Source organism: Suricata suricatta, chromosome 5, assembly GCF_006229205.1.
Source record: "Suricata suricatta isolate VVHF042 chromosome 5, meerkat_22Aug2017_6uvM2_HiC, whole genome shotgun sequence".
NCBI classification, from domain to species: domain Eukaryota; kingdom Metazoa; phylum Chordata; class Mammalia; order Carnivora; family Herpestidae; genus Suricata; species Suricata suricatta.
In genome coordinates this window covers 107,322,404-107,340,640 of record NC_043704.1, presented here as the reverse complement: position 1 = coordinate 107,340,640, position 18,237 = coordinate 107,322,404, and the positions used below count along the sequence as shown (strand labels likewise).

The window sequence follows — 18,237 nt, the reverse complement described above, 5'->3', positions numbered from 1 at the left end:
TTTGGTAAGAGCAGAAATAGATGTAATGCAATAACTGACATCTGCAGAAGTCTGATACTGTATGTATTTAGATTCTCTCCCCCACACACATGCACATACCATACACAGCACGATCCTTGAGTGTCAAGAAAATTTCTTCTAGCAATAGCTCCTGGCCAGACAAGTGTGACATCACTCTGATGAGCAGACATCAAGTGAAGAACTCTGTATGCCATTAGATACCCAGGCCAAAATTCACAACATGCTCTCATAGATAGATAACATGAATGCACAGGGACATTGACTTAGCAAGAACATTTTATTGCCCCCATTACAGTGTTTCTGCTGCTGAGGAAGTTCTGTTTCCAAACACCTAATCCCAATAAAATGTAAAATGTAAACTCCCTATTTCCTCTTTCTCAATCTTCACTACTTCTCAAAACGGAAATGGTTCACACCAGCCACCCCTCCAAATTCCCTGAAATTTTCTTTCCCAATTAACAAAATATAATATAGACAAGTACATGTGCTGTCAGTGACATTACTAAAACCAACCTGAAAAGTAGAAAATCATTAATTATTTTTAAGCCCAATGTACAGAATATTGGAAGTTGCATTAATTTTTTAGTGGCACAGTTTGGGGTATAATAGATGAAATCTGTCATGCATTTTTTCTCAACCAGAAGCATATCCTTTTTTCAAGGTTAATACACACGAATAGTTTCAGAATCATTTCTACACCTAAGATATATTAAACAAGCAATTATGTGTGAAGCATACAATTGGAGAGCAAGAAAGGATCTTAGGTTGCCTAGTTTGACCCGTTGTACAGATCAGGAAACTGCGGCCAGAAATGGCAAGACACACACCAAGGGACATACAGCTAATGAGTAGTGACTGACACACGGGAACCCAAATCTCAAAGTGAGGTTCCTTTTGCAGTAATAGCTTCACTAACATCTCAGGAAGTTTTGACGTGGTCTTGTTTTCTACCAACACTGCAATCAATGCACACTGAATCTAGGAGGGGATTGTAGTTCCGAATGTGGTCGGTAACACTAATGCCTAAACATTTAAGCTACTTGAGTGTTTAGTGTGCAATCCAGGAAACTGTAGTCAGGTTTTGTATCTTGGATAAACCTGGTTGTGTTTTTCATCTGGCCCTTAAAGCTAGGAAGTGTAGTCACTGAGTCACAGAATGCAAATGCATCTAACATAAGTTCTTTACCTTGGCCCTAGGCCCATGCCGAAGAGCCGGGTCTACAAGTGTCCTGTGTTGCGGAGCTGGCGTCTCTAATAGCTTCCAGCAATCTTCTGCCTGGCAAGAGGTTTCCAACTTAAGAGGATGCGTGGCCTGCAGCCAGCACCGATCATATAGCATGGAAAAAGTAAAACCAGAAAATAGTTTCAAAATCTGTAAAGCATTTTGAATGCCTGGCTAACCACACATTGCGATTTTCATTCTGGCCTCTGTACTCTATTCAGAACAGGATTTTGTGTTAGGATGTTTTAAGAGACCACAGAGGGAAACGAATCCATAACCCCACATCTTCCCATACCTTTAAACTTCTCTTACCATTTTTCACTTTTATTCTAGGTCTTTCAAGACAAGAATGAAAAAACTATACATACATACATATATATACATATATATATATATACATATATATATATACTTCTGCTGAGCATATTTTATAAATCATCGACAGCAGATTAGCTCATTCCAAGCTCGTGGAGCCAAGGTTAAAAGTTCACTTACAACAAGAGCTAATGACCTGCCCTCTGACGTATGGCCCTAGACAGTGTTCCAGAACCTAATGACTTCTCTAAAAATAGATAGTAGGAAAACCTGACACATGAGTGAATGGCCTCCTCACAGAACTGGAAAATAACTTCAATGACACGTTCTCCCCAGGAGGGCAGGACCATCATTTTTACATAAAAAGAGCAGAGGTGCTGACACTTTTAAAAAACCCAGGCCTTGCCCTGAATGCTCTAGATGCAGTAATGAGGAAGTCAGGCACAATCCCTGACTTCTCAAAACTGTATTCCAAACTCTGCCTCTTCCAGGAAGCCTGTTGGAAAAGTTAACCCAACCCTGATTCCTTCTTTAGCAGTTAGGGTCTATCACTCAGTGTCCCCGGAATACTGGATGGGCACTCACATTCTGCTTATGTCATTGTCATTCGTCCCTGCACCACTATTAGTGTCATCTCCCCAGCTAGATAACACAATCTCTGATATCAAGAATCGTTGCTTTTTATTCTGCATCTTGCTTGATACAAGAGCAGTCACTCCATTGATATTAATTAGTTGTTGCCTCTTTTGTCTCTGTTAAGCAGCTGAAAAAAATTGCAGTTAAGGAAAACTGAGGGTTTCAGACAAAATTTGCACTGATAATTCATTTCCTTGAAAATTACCTCTCAAAACTTAGAGAATAATCTAATATTGATCCATATAATATGCAATGCCTAGATACAAACTGATAAGTAATATATTAAGTCATGAATGTTAATACATAGACTTTGTATAACATCAAGTGGAAAAATAAATTATTAACACTTTATAAGCATAGGAAGAAAATAAAGATAGACACCAAACCACTAAGTTAAACCATATGAAATTCTGGCTTGTGTTGCTTAAGAATGTTCAGCTTCCAGCAAGTCTGTGGTTAAACCTGTTATTAATCATGTTTGGTTCTCACTGTGTATTTTATAAGTAAATTAAAATGTTCTTCATATGTTAGGGTATCTCTATTATTTTCTATTTTCCTCCAATGAACATCTACATAAAAATTAGAAAAACAAATTAAAAATGACTCTGATTTATTGCCTATACTAGTAAAGGATCCTTTTTTAAAAGTCTATGAGACGATGGCTCTGTCCCAGGAAGTCTGGCATCTACTCTCCTGAGTCTTGGTCAGATTGGCTGTGTTCCATTCGGCTCAGGCCTCCTTGAGAAGGCAGCTCCTTAGTGTCTAACACCCTCTAGTGAGCGGATCGCAAACCTGCGGTTCATTCTTGTAATTGCACTTGAAAACAGAGGATCCCTATAGTTGATGCCAGCATGGTTACTCACAGTTTTTAAGTGCAGAGAATTGCAAGCATGGCTTATTAAATGAGTTCAATTCTTATTTTTTCAGACCATGTGAGTCCAATATGTCTGTTCTTAATGGGCCCAGCTCTTATTTGACTCGCAGACTCACAGCAGAGCACAGTATCACAACATTTAGGAGATTAGGGTGAGCTAGATAATCCACGGCATTTCTAACTTCAGTGCAACCTATCTCAATGACCTAATGCGGTTGTTGTAGGGATAATGCCCACGTGGTTGACAGGAAGACCCAAATGTGTAGCCAGTACAGGAGAGCTGGTGGGATTATTAAATACCACATGATGGAGCTGCGCCCCTGAGCCAAACATGGCTTTCCATAGTTACTATTTATTCAGCAACTGGATAAATGTCACTTATACAATTTCAACCTGCTTTCTGTTGCACGTATACTGTGGGTTTACATTTATTATGAAAACTTCCATTTGAGGCATCAAATAAATGAACATCTAAATATGTGTACTCATTTATAACTTGCACTTCACTCACTTCCTAAATTTATTACTCATTGCATTCTGAGGCTGAATTGCTTTTTGAAAAAATTTTTTTAACATTTATTTATTTGAGAGAGAGAGAGAGGCAGAAAGGTAAAAAGAGAGGGAGAGAGAGAATCCCAAGCAGGCTCCATGCTGTCAGCAAAAGGCCCAACATGGGGCTGGAACTCATGAATTGTGAGATCATAATCTGAGCTGAAACCAAGAGTCCCCCGCTTAACCAACTGAGTCACCCAGGGGCCCTAATGAGGTTGAATTACTTCTGATGGAGACATTTTGCACATTTACAGTAAAACTTCCTCCTTCCCCAGGAATATCCCAATCAGCGAGTTGGCACACTCTCACTTCCCTTTACACTGGGAGGTTTTGTTCTTTGTGAGATACAAGCCTCAGGCTGAAACCCAGCTCACATCTCCTGCTTTTGTTTGTTCAACAAGCATTTACTGTTAGAAGTAAGTCACATGGGGCTTTTCGTGATGGGTGGGATAGAAAGATGATGTTTTTTGTTTCAAAAATTGAAAATTCCCCCAGAAGAGATTATAATCCAAAGTTCCTACCTATATGTAGCACCTCTAAGTAAGGCAGAACGTGACAAGTGTCCCCCGTGAAAGGTGCAGGTAATGGCGGATCATGAGGTGCTGGGAGCCATTTCTGAAGTAAGGCTTGTTTTTTGCAAGGTCTCCCACCATCAGATGGCAACTGGCAAAGAGGAGGGAGTGGGACCATCATCACAGACAGCTTCAGGGAGGAGCTGGCACCAGAGCTGAAACAATGACCCAGCTCAAAATCTTTCCTGTGCCCACTCCTGCCCCACTCACCTCTGTGCCAGTCTCTCCCCTTCTGAGTGTTGGCTACTTTTCTTGCCTATCACCTGTTACAGCCAAGTCGTGGCTGAGGTGGTCAGATGCCAACAGGGAGGTAGACCTGGGAAAAGGGAAAAAGAACAAAAAGGTCAGGAGCCAGGAGAATGAAGAGAAAGACAAGATGTGTCCCACAGAGACCAGTAAAGGTCTCACACTTCATGACTCGGTGACAAAAACCTGCTATGTGTCCCCCATTTAACATGCAGCCTGGTGCCGGCCCAGGGGCAAGGGCATCAGGTAAGTAAAACACACCTATGGCAGCACATGTAAGTGCTTAGGGCTCCAGGACAGTTCACCCCTTCCCATCTGCCCAACCACAGCCATGGCACAGGAAAGAGGAGTTTCTTCGGCCCCCATGATAGCCAAGGGCCATCCAACCCAGAGAGGAGACAACCTTCTCCCTGAGTTATTATCCCAGCAAAGCTGAGGCTTTGAGTTCAGGTTCACTTGGCTTGAGTCATCCTGTTTCATATATGTTGAAAAAGCAAGAAAAGACCCATCCTTCTTAAAAGAGAGAATAGGATGCACTTTTTCTTCAATGCCCTTAATTATCTCCTGCTATAAGTAATAGATAGGGTGGAATAGACCAGAGGAAAAAGTCCTTCAGGAACACAGATCCACCTTACACCCTCACAGAAGGATGAGGAAGGATGAGGAAAGTTAGTGATTGTACACAGTGTTAAGGATAAATAGACAGATGCTTCCAGAAAGTTTGTCACGACAGGATGCATGTGTTAGCCTGTGAGGAGCTCGGGTCTCCACCTCACACAGGACACCATGGGCTCACGGTGCCCAGCACACACACAGCTTCAGTCACGGGGCACCTGCTTCCCTCCCAGCTTTCTCTCTCACCAGACAATTGGGAAGTGAGCATTCTGTCAGAGTTCAAGGATCACAACCATTCACTATAGAAGCTTCCACTTTACCCCCAGAAGTGAAGGCGGCTGAGCATGAGTACGTGTCTGAAGAGACGCAGACCCAGCGAGAATCCACGCCTCCTCGTTCCCACAACCCTGCATCCACAGGTCTCCAGGGGGCATCTGGCTTTTAGCCTGGGTCTGGGGGAATAGGGGTTCCGGCGTTATTAGCCGTATAAACTGTTTTAAGGGGGAAGCTTCGGTGTGCTGTGGCAGTGTGGATTTAGTGCTGCACTGACTCCAGCAGATGGCAACAAAGAACTTTATAATTCCTCCGTACGGGTGAGGAATCCACTTTATGCTCTTAAATCATGACAACAGTTTTTGTTCTGATACCACCAGTGTTTAGGTCCAAAGAGAAAATAAGAAGAACATTTATTTTTCCCTTTTTGTCTGAAAAAGAGTCTAAAACCTAAGTTTATTAATTCATCTGCCCCAAACTATGTGATGCTGTGGCCCTGAACAAGGCACAGTGGAGGCTCTGTGAGAGGATACTGAGATGAACAGGACGTGATGCCCCATCAGATAAAAACCCAATGGGTCTGGTCTGTCTGCAAGGACATTCACAAATAGTTCAACAGCCAGATGTTGGAGATAAGTTTAACAAGACCTACTTACTTCTGACTCTAAATATGAAGGCTTAATGAAATCATGAAGGCAGCTGGACCAGATCAGCAATCCCCAGATCTGGCTGATGTTTTTCAAGTTCTTCTGCCAGATATTCTGATTTACTGGGCTTACATAAGGACTGAGATGCATATATTTCTAAGCTCCCCCGGATAATCTGATAAATGTGATGTCAGATGTGGGATCTTCTCTCCACTAGCTGACCTTTGATGTCCCGTCCAAATGCTAGAGACCCTCATTACTGTGAAAGACAGTCAAGGCAAAGGAGCCCACTCGTCCTGCTGGGCCACTTGTCTGCTCAGCTGAACCAGAGCTGAGAGTTCTGAGAGGTGTTTTTTTTTTTAAACATTTATTCATTTTTGAGAGACAGAAAAACAGAACATGAGTGGGGTAGAAGCAGAGAGAGAGGGAGACAGAATCCGAAGCAGGCTCCAGGCTCTGAACTCTGAGCTTTCAGAACAGAACCCGATGCGGGGCTCAAACTCACTGACTGTGAGAGCGTGATCTGAGCTGAAGTTGGACGCTTAACTGACTGAGCCACCCAGGCGCCCCAAGTTCCGAGTTCTAAGAGTTTTCAAAGCAGTCCATTTGGAAAGAGAGATGGGCCTTTTATTCTGCATATGGATCTTACAATGTGTATTGTAACCAAAGGTGGTTATCAATATGCCAGTAATGCCATATCCAGAAAAGAGCCACTATTTTAGTCTTTCGAAAGCAGCATATGTGGTGAATACATTTTTGAAGAAACATGTCAACAGTTAAGATTACTGAACAGAAACAGACATGATGCATGATATTGCTAATCTGCTTTACTTGAAAGCAACTAGAGCACGAGCATTAGCATAGATTCCTTTTTCAGGGAGCCAATTTAACTAAGAGCCAAAGAGATAGCACAAATCTTTGTAACTTAGACAGAAATCGTTATTAAAACTGTCAAGGGCAACACACTTAAGGATGAAAGTAAACTGCAGCTGACGTCTTCTTGTTATTTGCTCATATCCATATTTCCCTTGGATGCATGCCTGTCAATTCAAAATTATTAAGTTCCAATGAGTAATTTATTTTGTTTTGATGGAAATGCCTGAGATTCTTTGGGGGGAGGGATTACCCAGTTCTGAAATAAAAATAATGCACAATAATGTATTATTGACATACATATACATTTAAATTTACATTTACATAAATTTCAATTTACATATAAATCTCCAAAGCGTCCACTCCAGGAATATGCTATATTTATAAGGATCTTAGAATAAGGGTCTTGGCTCCAATGTTATCCTTCCGGTTCCTACAGCCATCACCTCCAGCACCAGTCTTTTGACATTTACTGCCTATACCCGATTTCTGACAATGCGTCATTCTGTTCCTCCTCTTTGCAGGAGAGGGTTATGATGTGATGGATGGAGTCCACTGGGTCTGTGGACCCACCAAATAAGATTTACCTAGTTCCTGAATTTATAATTGGGACTGGCATGCTTAGTCAATGCCTTAGTCAGTGGTTATAACACAAGTTGGGGCCTCAACTTGTGAGATAAGGGTATTATTGTGGGGAAAGTCAAATTGAAGCCTCTGAGAGTGCCCACTGCCAACTTAAAAAAATATCAGGTCCCAGAGGCAGGGAAATGGCAAGAATCAATGCTACCCTTAGGGATCTAAAGGATGCAAGATGGCGGTTCCCATCAGATCTTCATTTCATTCTCCTGTCTGACCCATGGAGAAACCAAACAGGCTCTAGAGTGGATTACTGAAAACTCAACTAAGTAATAGCCCAATTTCCGCCACTATGCCAGATGTGGTATTTTTCTAGAGGAGATTAACACAGCTTCAGGTACATAATATGTGGCTATTGATTTGGCATATATTCCTTTCTAATCAGAAAAGATCAGGGACATCTGGGTGGCTCAGTCAATTGAGTGACTGGCTCAGGTTATAATCTCGTAGTTCATGAGTTCAAGCCCCTCATCAGGCTTGTTGCTCTTGGTACAGAGCCCACTTGGGGTCATCTGTTCTCCCCCCCACCCTTCCCCTACTCACACACACACTCTCTCTCTCTCAAAAATGAATCAACATTTATTTAAAAAAGAAAGGAAGATCAGAAACAGTTTGCATTCACATGAAATAGGCAGGACTGTACAAATCCAGAGCCATGTCAACTCTCCTTCCACAGATATATGGACTTTGGGATATCCCACAGAGAATCACATTGATGCATTATGTATATAATATTATGCTAATTGGGCTGGATTAGTTGAGAAGTGTAGAGTACCGGAGGCCTTGGGAAGACTTATGTGCTGCAAAACGTAGAAGATATGCTTTTACAAAGATTCAAGGGACTTCATCAATAAAAATCCTAGAGTCCAGTGGCAAGAGGCATGCCAGTATATCCTCCTCTCCAAAGGAAAAGACAAATTATTTTACCTTACACCTTCAACCCTGAAAACATAAGCTCAATGCATTGAGGCTCTAAAGATGGCATATGCCACATCTGGGAATGTGTTCTAGTCTCCATAGCGGGTGACACAAAGTCCGCCAGCCTTGAGTGGGGCCCAAGAAGAGAAGAGCTCTAAAGCAGGTCCCGGCTCTGGTGCCTGAGGAGCCCTGTCACCTGGGCCTGTGAACCGGCAGACCCAATAGTGTTAGAGATATTAGCAGTGTGAAGAGGTGCTGTGTGGAGTGTGTAGTAAGCCCCAGTGGAGGATGACATCACAGGCCCTGGGGGTCTCCAGCACGACCATACTCATGCAGGAAAGAATTAGAGACCTCTTGAAAAAACACCTTCTCCAGGCACCTGGGTGGCTCAGGTGATTAAGCATCAGACTTCAGCACAGGTCATGATCTCACAGTTTGTGGTTTCAAGCCCCACATCGGGCTCTGTGCTGACAGCTCGGAGCCTGGAGCCTGCTTTGGATTCTGTGTTTCCCTATCTCTCTGCCCCTCCCCCATTCATGCTCTGTCTCTCTCTGTATCTCAAAAATAAATAAAAGTTAAAAAATTTCAATGAAAAATACCTTCTCATTTGCTCCTGGGCTCTGTGTGAGGTCAAGTGCTTGGCCATGGGACACTAAGCAATCATGCATCCAGAATGGCTCGGCATGAGCATGGGCCGATTATCAGACCCACCAAGTCATAGCGTCAAGTGAGCCCAGTAGCAATTCATCCCGAGATGGAAATGGTATGTCTGGGATCACAAATGAGCAAGATCAAAGAGCACAAGCAAGTTGCATGAGTGGGTAGCTCAGACCCCCCTGGTCAACCATGTGGCCATTCCTTCAGCCCAAACCTGGGGGATCCCTCATGAGAAGCTGACCGTGGTTTGGGGATGGAGTGGCTCAGTAGGCGTTGTGAGCTGAAAATGGGTGGCAGCTGTTTCAGCCTCACTCTTATGTGGCCAAAAAAGAATGGTTTCAAGTCCTCAGAATGCTTACATCAGGACGAGAAAAATAATCTGGCCCATGAAAGTTAAACACCAACAACATCTGACCCACCCTGAAATGATTTATTTTCTAATTGATCGATACCCACGATACTATGAATCATAGGTATTCAATATCCAGCAGATACTTTTTTATGGTAACTGACAACCTGAAAGCCGGCCAGCTGAGCTACCCTCAAACTAACTGCAAATGATGCTTTTCAGAGTCCCAGATCCCTTCAGTGTCCAATATCCTCATCTTTGGTATAAGGCTTTGATATTGGGTCACTTTATATAACAACACAAAGCCGGTTTTGCCAGAAGCCCACAGGTCAGGTGCAGACATGTCCCTGGGAATTTCACAGGAACAAATGTAAAGCATCTCCCATACTAATTATATTAAGATCAAGGAGACCTAGCTGCCACGTACAATAGACTAAAAATAAAAAGAAATCCAGTTCTTTGAAAAGTGGCAAACAATTAGACTTTATTCCTTCTTGTAAAATTTATTCAGAAAAGGCACTACATTCTACATATAGGAAGACATGTACAGTCATTTTAATTACACCACATTCAGGAATCCAGCGTGGTGCCAACTTTTACACCATCGCAGGAACTTAATTAGCTTTCTGGTTGTGACTTCATTTTACTGCCACACTTTTGGAATGACCACCATTCAAACACAATCATACTGACATGTAACATGCTGCACTGTGACCTGGTCGTTGCCATATGGCAGCGCTTTCTGCCAAGTCTGACATGTGCTGTCTCCTCTGGCTGACTCTTATCTCAACCTGACAGAGGCTGCACAAAACCTTTCTGTTACCTATTCAGGAGGCACCGCATGCCAGTGGGCCAAGTCATTCTACTTTCTTAACCCTGTAATCCCTTAGCATATGGAAAGAAACAGGAGTATTTTCCTGAACTGGCCCTGGGCACAACTGTCAACCATTCAAGAGAAACTTACAGCCAAAAAGCAGCATAGAATTCACCTGGACTAATCCTCACATTTTGCAAACTGAAGAACCATGTTGTAAACAGTGGATGAGGCTCTGGCAAGGCCACCAGCTAGAGAGCAGGAAACGCAGGTGGGAGCGCCATTATGACAGCACTACCTGCCAAAGCCGCATCATCAACTGAACTGGTTGGATTGTCCTCGAACTCCTTCCTCTAGCTCCTGTCCCCCACACAGCCCCAGCTCTCTCTCTGGTTACTGCCCCTCTGCTCTCTCTTTGGCATCTCTCTGGTCTGGTCTGGTTGGTTCCAGCTCTTTCTCCTGGTATACGCTATCAGCTGAGATCTAGTCAAGAGAATGGTTACGCTAGGTATTTAAGAGAAAGGGGGTATAACTCAGGATTTGGTTGTATGGCTGTTAGAGCACTGAAAGAGCAAAAAGTTTCAGGCTAAAATGATCCGGATATTCCTAACTGCAGGCAGCAGCTACCACCCCAATGGGGGAACAACATGAGAGAAGTGGCATCATCAAAGGCCAGGCATTGACAGGGGGCTCTCCAAGGTGCAAGTGCCCCAGCAGCCAGGGCTCTAGCCCTTAGCTGCTGCCTTAAGGCTGGAACCTGGCTCTGTGAAGAAATTGTCACATGGTTGTTGCTGGTCAAATCATTCCAATAGGAGTGACACTATCGCTAAAGAAAACAAACTGCTTATGTAAAGAAACTGTTTTATAGCAACTGAAAGCCTGTTATGCTAATAAAAGATCATTTTATGTAATCATTAAAGCCCAGTCCCTTAAGGATATATACTAGGCAAAACTTTGTTGCCGGGTTCGAATTATTACATGTAGTTGACAGTAATCAAAAACCATTTCTTCAAAAATATTCTGTAATTAAGACTGCTCACTCAAATTTGACTTTCCCCCTATCCCAGCTTGTCTGAATTGGTAAAGTTCTGACCAAGAGTAATAAATCAAAAGCATCATAATTACACTAATTATGGTCAGCTTCATCTATCATAGGTCTGTCATAATTGGACCTGCAATTGCTTTTGTCATTGCTTCAGGTTTATTAACAAAAATACTTGCTAGTCTTTAATAAGAGTCAGTTATAAACCAGGTAATTTATAAAATTTCACTTGATCATTACAACTTACCTGTGAGGTTAAGTATTACTATTCCCATTTTAGAGGTTAGGAAGGAAGTATGAAAATTTCCATGACTTGCATTTGCAAAGTTTTTTAAGGGATTATTTATGACTTACAATATTTATCTCTGTCCTCCATACTATTACAGAGATTAGATAAAATTATATAAAAAATAATTAATCCAAAAGAACACATAATAATACAAACTATCCAATGGAGATATGGAGAATTAAAACATTTCTAATATTTGTTTAATTTTGAGAGAGAGAGAAATCAAATGTGAGCGGGGAAGGGTCAGGATAGATAGAGGGAGACAGAGAATCCGAAGCAGGCTCCAGTCTCTGAGCTGTCAGCACAGAGCCCGATGTGGGGCTTGAACCCATGAACTGTGAGATCATGACCTGAGCAGAAGTTGGACGCTTAACAGACTGAGTCACCCGGGAACCCCCCATTTCTGTTGTTCCAAGCCACCTAACTTGTGTGCCTTGTTATGGCAGCTCCAAGAAACTAATACAGTTGGTAATTTGGATTGGATGCTGCCAGGGTATTATGAATTTTATATTTTGAGGGGTACTGGATTTTGTTGTAGCGCTTTGAGAAGTTGTTGGACTCTATTTTAGCATGTAGTTACTTAGGCCCAGGTCACTTAGAAACAGTTTCATCCTTTTGAAACTATGCTTTAAAGTTCACCAGGAAGGGTCAGGAGAAACTGGTAGTCTCACACTAACCTCCTTCTTCTCACCCTATTCAATGTCCATGTCTAACAAGGCCTCCCCACTCTGGCTTGTGAGGAGATGATTTACTCCCAGCCCAGTGTTGGGAGCTCTTGGTCCCATGAGCTCTGGACATGTTTGATCTGGTGCTGGCTGAGTGTCTTCTCACACACGTGCATATCAGAGCTCAGCCAAAGACTAGAGAGGACCCATCTGCATGTCTCAGAAACTCTTTGTGTAGCTCTCTTCCCTGGTATTATGTCCTGCAAACTCTAGGCATCTAGACCCCAGAATTCCAACTTCGATCTCTTCAACTCAGCCAGACTTCTAGATTCTGCAGCTTAGAAACTGCCACTGGGTTGTGATCCTTTCCTCAAGACTATACTTTCAGGGATCATTTCTATAGTTTGTGATCCTTTCCTCAAGGATCACAATCCTGTATTGCTCCATAGCCAACATGTAGAAACCTTTGTTTGCTACATTTTGTCCGATTGTCCTTTTTTTATGTTAGAGATTCAATCCAGTCTCTGTTACATGTTATCATGGCTAGAAGGAAAGTATGCTAGTTATTTTTTAGGTAAACAAGAACATGGTGTTTTGAAAAGTTTCACTTTTTTCCTCCTCCTTAGGATCTGGATGGCACATCTCACCTCACTACTCTAGGTTAATGCACAATATATCATGTATGTTTTTGGCACCAGCAGGTTTTGTTGTGAAGTGTCCAAAAAGAGAAATCTAAAAATTGAACCAGATCCTGACAGATCAGACAAATTCAATAAACAACTTGCATTACTAATGACTGTTAGAGGCAAACTGGTGACAGAAACTATGTTTTGCTCTTTAAGTGATTTTATATGCTAAGAAGATGGCAAACTCCCTCACTAGCTAACAAGTGCAAATTTTCTGATTCCTGCCATTTAAACAGTCTTTACCTCAGCATTCTGCTGGATTGGGGGCAGGGTAGAGGGTTGTGAGGGAGACAAGAAGCAATCAGAGCAAATGAAAGCAGACTTCTTGTGCAGGATGTGATGCAATCATCAGAAACGACGAAATTCGCATAAGAGTAAGCTAAGCAAAAAGCAACCCTCTTTACTAAAATATGCTAAATTACATAGACTTCATAAACACGCCAAATTCTACAGGCTGACATTTTTATAGCAGTTATGGATTACAAGACATTCCCATATTTACTTATTTCCTTCAAACCTACTTCATCCACAGGCTTCAATTTTTCAGCTAATGGCAATTCCATTTTCCAGATGCTGAGGCCAAAGGGGGGTCATTGTTGGCTCTTCCTGCTCATGTATCTTCAATGCAATCCATCAGCAAATCTAGTAAGTGCTAACTGTAAAGGAGATGGAGCTGCAACCACTCCTCCATATGCCTGATGCTTGAGAGACTGCCATCTCTCTCCTGGATTCCCAAAAACGCGTCCTCACTGGGGAACCTGCTTCCAGCCCAGCTCTCCAAGACTATTCCAACTATCAGAATGATCCTCAAATAAATCAGATTATGTCAGTCCTATCCTCAAAACCCTGCGATGGCTCCCTATTTCTTTCAGAGGAAAAGACAAAGTACTTAGAATAGATAAGACCCCAGAGGACTCAACTACTCTGCCCCCACCCCTGCTTCTTCTTACCTTGCTCTATTTTTTTTCTCACAGGACTTTCATCATCTAGTATGTAGCCTGGGTGGCTCAGTCAGTTAAACATCATCTAGTATGCTATATAATTAGATATGACAAAAGGCAATCCAGTCTAGCCAGTCAGCAATGTTGATTGATAAGATGTTGACATGTATGACCTCGACTAAGGCATCTGACAAAGGCAAGTTTATATACTGTTACTAACTAACCTCAGCTAGCAGGAGCTGATCATAGTAGGAGCCTACAGAGCTGTTTGAGGTAGATGAGGATGAGCTGCAGCCCCACTCTTGCTATTCAGGCTATAACAAAAGCAAAGGTAACACGTATACAGGTATGTGTTGACCAAACACTCATTAGCAAGTAGCACAGAAGTCTGTGTAAACTCAGAGAAGTCTCATCTTCCTGGATCCCTATTAGGTTTCCTGACAAGTTCACTTGAGGCAGACATAATAGCACATAGAGGCAACATTCTGTTAGAGTTCTGGCATCAGCAAGCAATCATCTTACACCAAGGGACACAGGACCATTAGAGACTGAGCGCGTAGTACCTTCCCTAAGGAAGGCTGCAGGCCTCCTCCAATTTTTACATCTTGTTCATGCAAGTGGTACAGCCAATCCTGGTATGTTGACTACCTCACATTGCTTACAAAAGAGAGCCTATTTCTAACATGCGTTATGTATGCAACAGGTCCTCCCTTTAACACCAACACAGCTCTGACATCTAACTCTAATATCTAATGAATGTCTAATTACCATAGCCTTGATTTGATCAAGATACAAACAACAAAGCATATGGTAGCCATATGCTTTGTTAAAAACGTTAAAACGTTAAAAACGTTAAAACGTTAAAAACGTTAAAAAACGTTCCTGCTTTTGCAGGAGGCATGATTTGTCTGGGCCTTAGAGAATTGCTGGGATTTGGCTCATGGAGGGAGGCACCACCATTTCAGGTGAGAGCCACGCACAAGTTGTGGAGACCAGAAGGAACATCAGTCAGCATGGGAGGGAGGGCTGAGGGAGGAAGGCAGCCAGGGAGACGGTTATAAACGAGGCACTGAAGCGAATCAGTTTGACAACTAAGGTGCATGATCTAAGAAGTAAACTGAGTACCTGTTTAGGGAACGAGCAAGCAGAGGTCCCTGAAAAGGAGAAATATCAAACTTGGCCAACTTTATCTAGAATTTTGCAAGCCAAAAATTCTATGAGGGATCTATTCACCTTCCAGAGTAGATGTAACCTACATCTTTTATGGGTCAGGGGATGCTTTACTTTGATCACACAAGATGAATGATGAGGGGTGGTGATACCATCATTCCTTAGTCTGGGGCCCTAGATCTGGAAGCTTATAAAGGTAAAAGGAAAAATCCACTGGCTCTGCAGGGGAAGAGAGCAGAGCCCTGCAAGGATTAATTGAGCCGTGCTCTATGAGGTGGAGGAGAGCACAGTGAGAATTGCTAAGTTCCAGGCGTGAGGTGATCAGGGCACTGCCAGAAGGACTAACCCATGGGTAATTTTGAAAACGACATCATTCACCATTACAAAAAGGCAGCATTGAAAGTAGCATAATCCATTTTCATTCTATTTTCATATGGCAAAATTATCCTATGTATGTAGGTTAAATTCAGCTAAATCTGTTAATGCTGTTTGTATAATAATCTCCCTATAATAACATATAATCTTATAAAATAAAACATGCATATATAGAGATAGGTAGATCTGTAGATGTAGAGATGGATAAAGCTGGTTAGGTTACTAAGTTACTTTAATTCACAATAAAACTAAAAGATATTCCCACAAGGTTCATGTATTTTTATTTTATGATTATTATTTTTTAATCTTATTTATTTTTGAGAATGAGAGAGACAGACTATGAGCAGGGGAGGGGCAGAGAGAGAAGGAGATACAGAATCCAAAGCAGGTTCCAGACTCTGAGCTGTCAGCACAGAGCCCGACCCGGGGCTCAAACCCATGTACCATGAGATCATGACCTGAGCCAAAGATGGACACTTAACCGACTGAGCCACACAGGCGCCCCAAGGATTATGTATTTTTAATACAGTCTTCCTCATACACTCTGAATTGTCTGGATAATGAAAAAAAAAGTTTAATTTTGCCTTAAGTCTGACTTAAAATTAATGTTTTAATTTTACCTCTCTTAAAACCTAAATATAATTTTAGAAAATTATCTGAATGATCTCATGTCACTCAGAAAGAAATTTAGGGAAGGTTCTACTGCAGGGTTTTCTTTCTGATATTCTTCAGGGAGCAAGAAGATAAGACTACTCAAATCATAGTTAGCCATTTCTAAAAATAACAAGCATTTCTCACTTTGTGCCACTAGATGGGACACCTATACATAAATAACCCAGGAAATTTATATAAAAGAGGAAATGAATCTAGGTTAAAATAAGCCTTGTCAAATCAACACATCCATGACATCTGAAATGGAGAAAGATGGAAAATATCTGGAAAACGATTATCATTTTGACTATTCAGAAACTATTTGAAAAATTAGTTCAGTAATAGTACAGTGTATTGGTTTCCTTAGGTATTGGAACAACTGAGTGACTTAAAACAACAAAAACTTATCAGTGCACAGTTGTGGAAGCTAGATGTCTAAAACCAACATGCCAGCAGGTTGGTTCCTTCTTGAGACTCTGAGGGAGAATCTGTCCCAAGATCCTTTCCTGGCATTGGGTGGTCGCCAGTAATCGGTGGTGTTCCTTGGCTTGAGGACACATCCCTCCAATCTCCATCTTCACCTGGCCTTCTCCTCTGTGTGTCTCTGTGTCTTCATGTGACCTTCTCATAAGTACATCAGTCATTGGATTTAGGGCCCACACTAATCCAGTATTGACCTCATTTTAACTAATCATATCTGCAAAGAACCTATTTCCAAATATGGTCACATTCTGAGGCTCCAAGTGGACTTGAATTTGGGGGAGACACTATTCAGCCCAACACACATGCTGGGTACCCAGGTTTGAGCCAAGTTTCACCACTGCCAAGCTATGGGACCTATGGATAAGTCACATAACCTGTATAAGCCCCATGTCTTCTTCTTATTAAAAAAAAAAAAACAAAGGAATAATAACAGTATGTGCCTCATAGCCTTGCTGTGAGAATTAAATTATATAACATACAATGTACTCAGTGCCTGGCACATTGTAATCAGTCAATAAATATTAGCTATTACTACTGTTGTGGTCATTATTATTGAAATTCAGAAACAAGGCTTCCTATCTCGTGTTTTCACCAGAACCTGAAATAAGAGGTTCTCTGGTCTGAGTTTGACAAAATGAGGAAGGGGATGAAATGCATTTCCTGAAAGACCAGGCCTTGTATCTGTACCGTCTCCCCTCCAGGAAAGGTCCCTGGACCTCCTATGTTTTGATTTTCTTTTTTTTAATCATGCATTTATTTAGATTACTGGGTTTACTATCCAAAAAGGCTCTGTGATAGAATGGCCTATTGTTGTCTCTCTGCTTCCTCAAGTTCTAAATGTGCCCAGGAAAGGTCTGTGCTTAGAAGAGGTAGGGACTCTGCAGTGTTTTAGAAAAGGAGTAATTAGGGAGCCACAAAAGGCAGCTGGCTATGGAACTTGGACACACAAGCAGCTGGGGACAGGCAAGCCGGGTCCTGCCTGAGCACATGAAAGGGGGTGGGCAGGCTGGGTCCAGGCAGGACAGCAGTTGTGACAAAATAATCATGCTTTGGGGCTAAAGCTAGCCATGGACCTGGTGGATAAAATTGGTACTCCTTGAGAGGATCCCTCCAAGGCACTCAAGGAAAGGAGTTTGGAGATGGCCTGAGAATGAGCCAGACAAGGATAAGGGCGTTCAGACACAAGTTGATACCAAGGGAGAGAGTGAGAAGAAGAGGTCTCTTTCCAGAGCACCCAGGCTCAAGGGAAACACAGAATCTCAGAATCCCCACTTAGATGCCCCCTGGCATCTCCCACTTTCATGCTCCCCAAGCAAAACCATCACCCCTGCCAGGAGCCTGCTCTGACTTCTGCATTCCCTTTCTAGAAGAAAGCCCCCCTAGGCTCATCAGCCAGAAGCCAGGGGTTATTCTGGAGCACTCCTATGCCCTCATGGTCCATATCCTGTGGGCTTCACAACCTCAGCGTCCCATGGGGCCATCCCCTGTGCCTCTGCCTTTCATATTGCCTGCAGAACAAAGGCTTCAGCAAGGAATACAAAGCCTTCATAATCTGAATTCTGTCTACCTATCCAGTCTCACCTACTCTGGCCTCCACTGGCACCCTACACTCCCTCTGTAATGAACACGTGTGATTGCTAAATGAACATAGGGAAGAATAAATGCATCGCCACAAACAGGAGCAGGTTTGTGGTTTCCAGAGAGGTGACATATGT

At 42.3% G+C, this 18,237-nt stretch overlaps 1 protein-coding gene and 1 long non-coding RNA gene across 5 annotated transcripts in view; one reads left to right on the top strand and one right to left on the bottom strand.

Moving 5' to 3' along the window:
• Positions 1 to 10,485, bottom strand: part of STRIT1 (small transmembrane regulator of ion transport 1) — a 36,239-nt gene extending 25,754 nt beyond the window's left edge. For 2 of the 3 annotated variants that reach the window (XM_029940792.1, XM_029940794.1), the window contains exons 1-2: positions 10,371 to 10,485; positions 4,403 to 4,508 (exon numbers count right to left, since the gene is read on the bottom strand). The gene's annotated coding sequence lies outside the window, so the exon portion shown is untranslated. Of the gene's footprint in view, positions 1 to 1,207; positions 1,334 to 4,402; positions 4,509 to 10,370 lie in introns of all 3 variants that reach the window. The other variant, XM_029940793.1, reaches the window with a different exon arrangement.
• LOC115292772 lies at positions 10,131 to 13,746 on the top strand. 2 transcript variants are annotated; one of them, XR_003909122.1, is made up of 2 exons: positions 10,131 to 10,491; positions 13,473 to 13,746. It is a non-coding gene; the product is annotated as an uncharacterized LOC115292772 (long non-coding RNA). The 2 variants fall into 2 exon arrangements; XR_003909121.1 differs by having other exon boundaries at positions 13,435 to 13,746.
• The last annotated feature ends 4,491 nt before the right edge of the window (positions 13,747 to 18,237 follow it).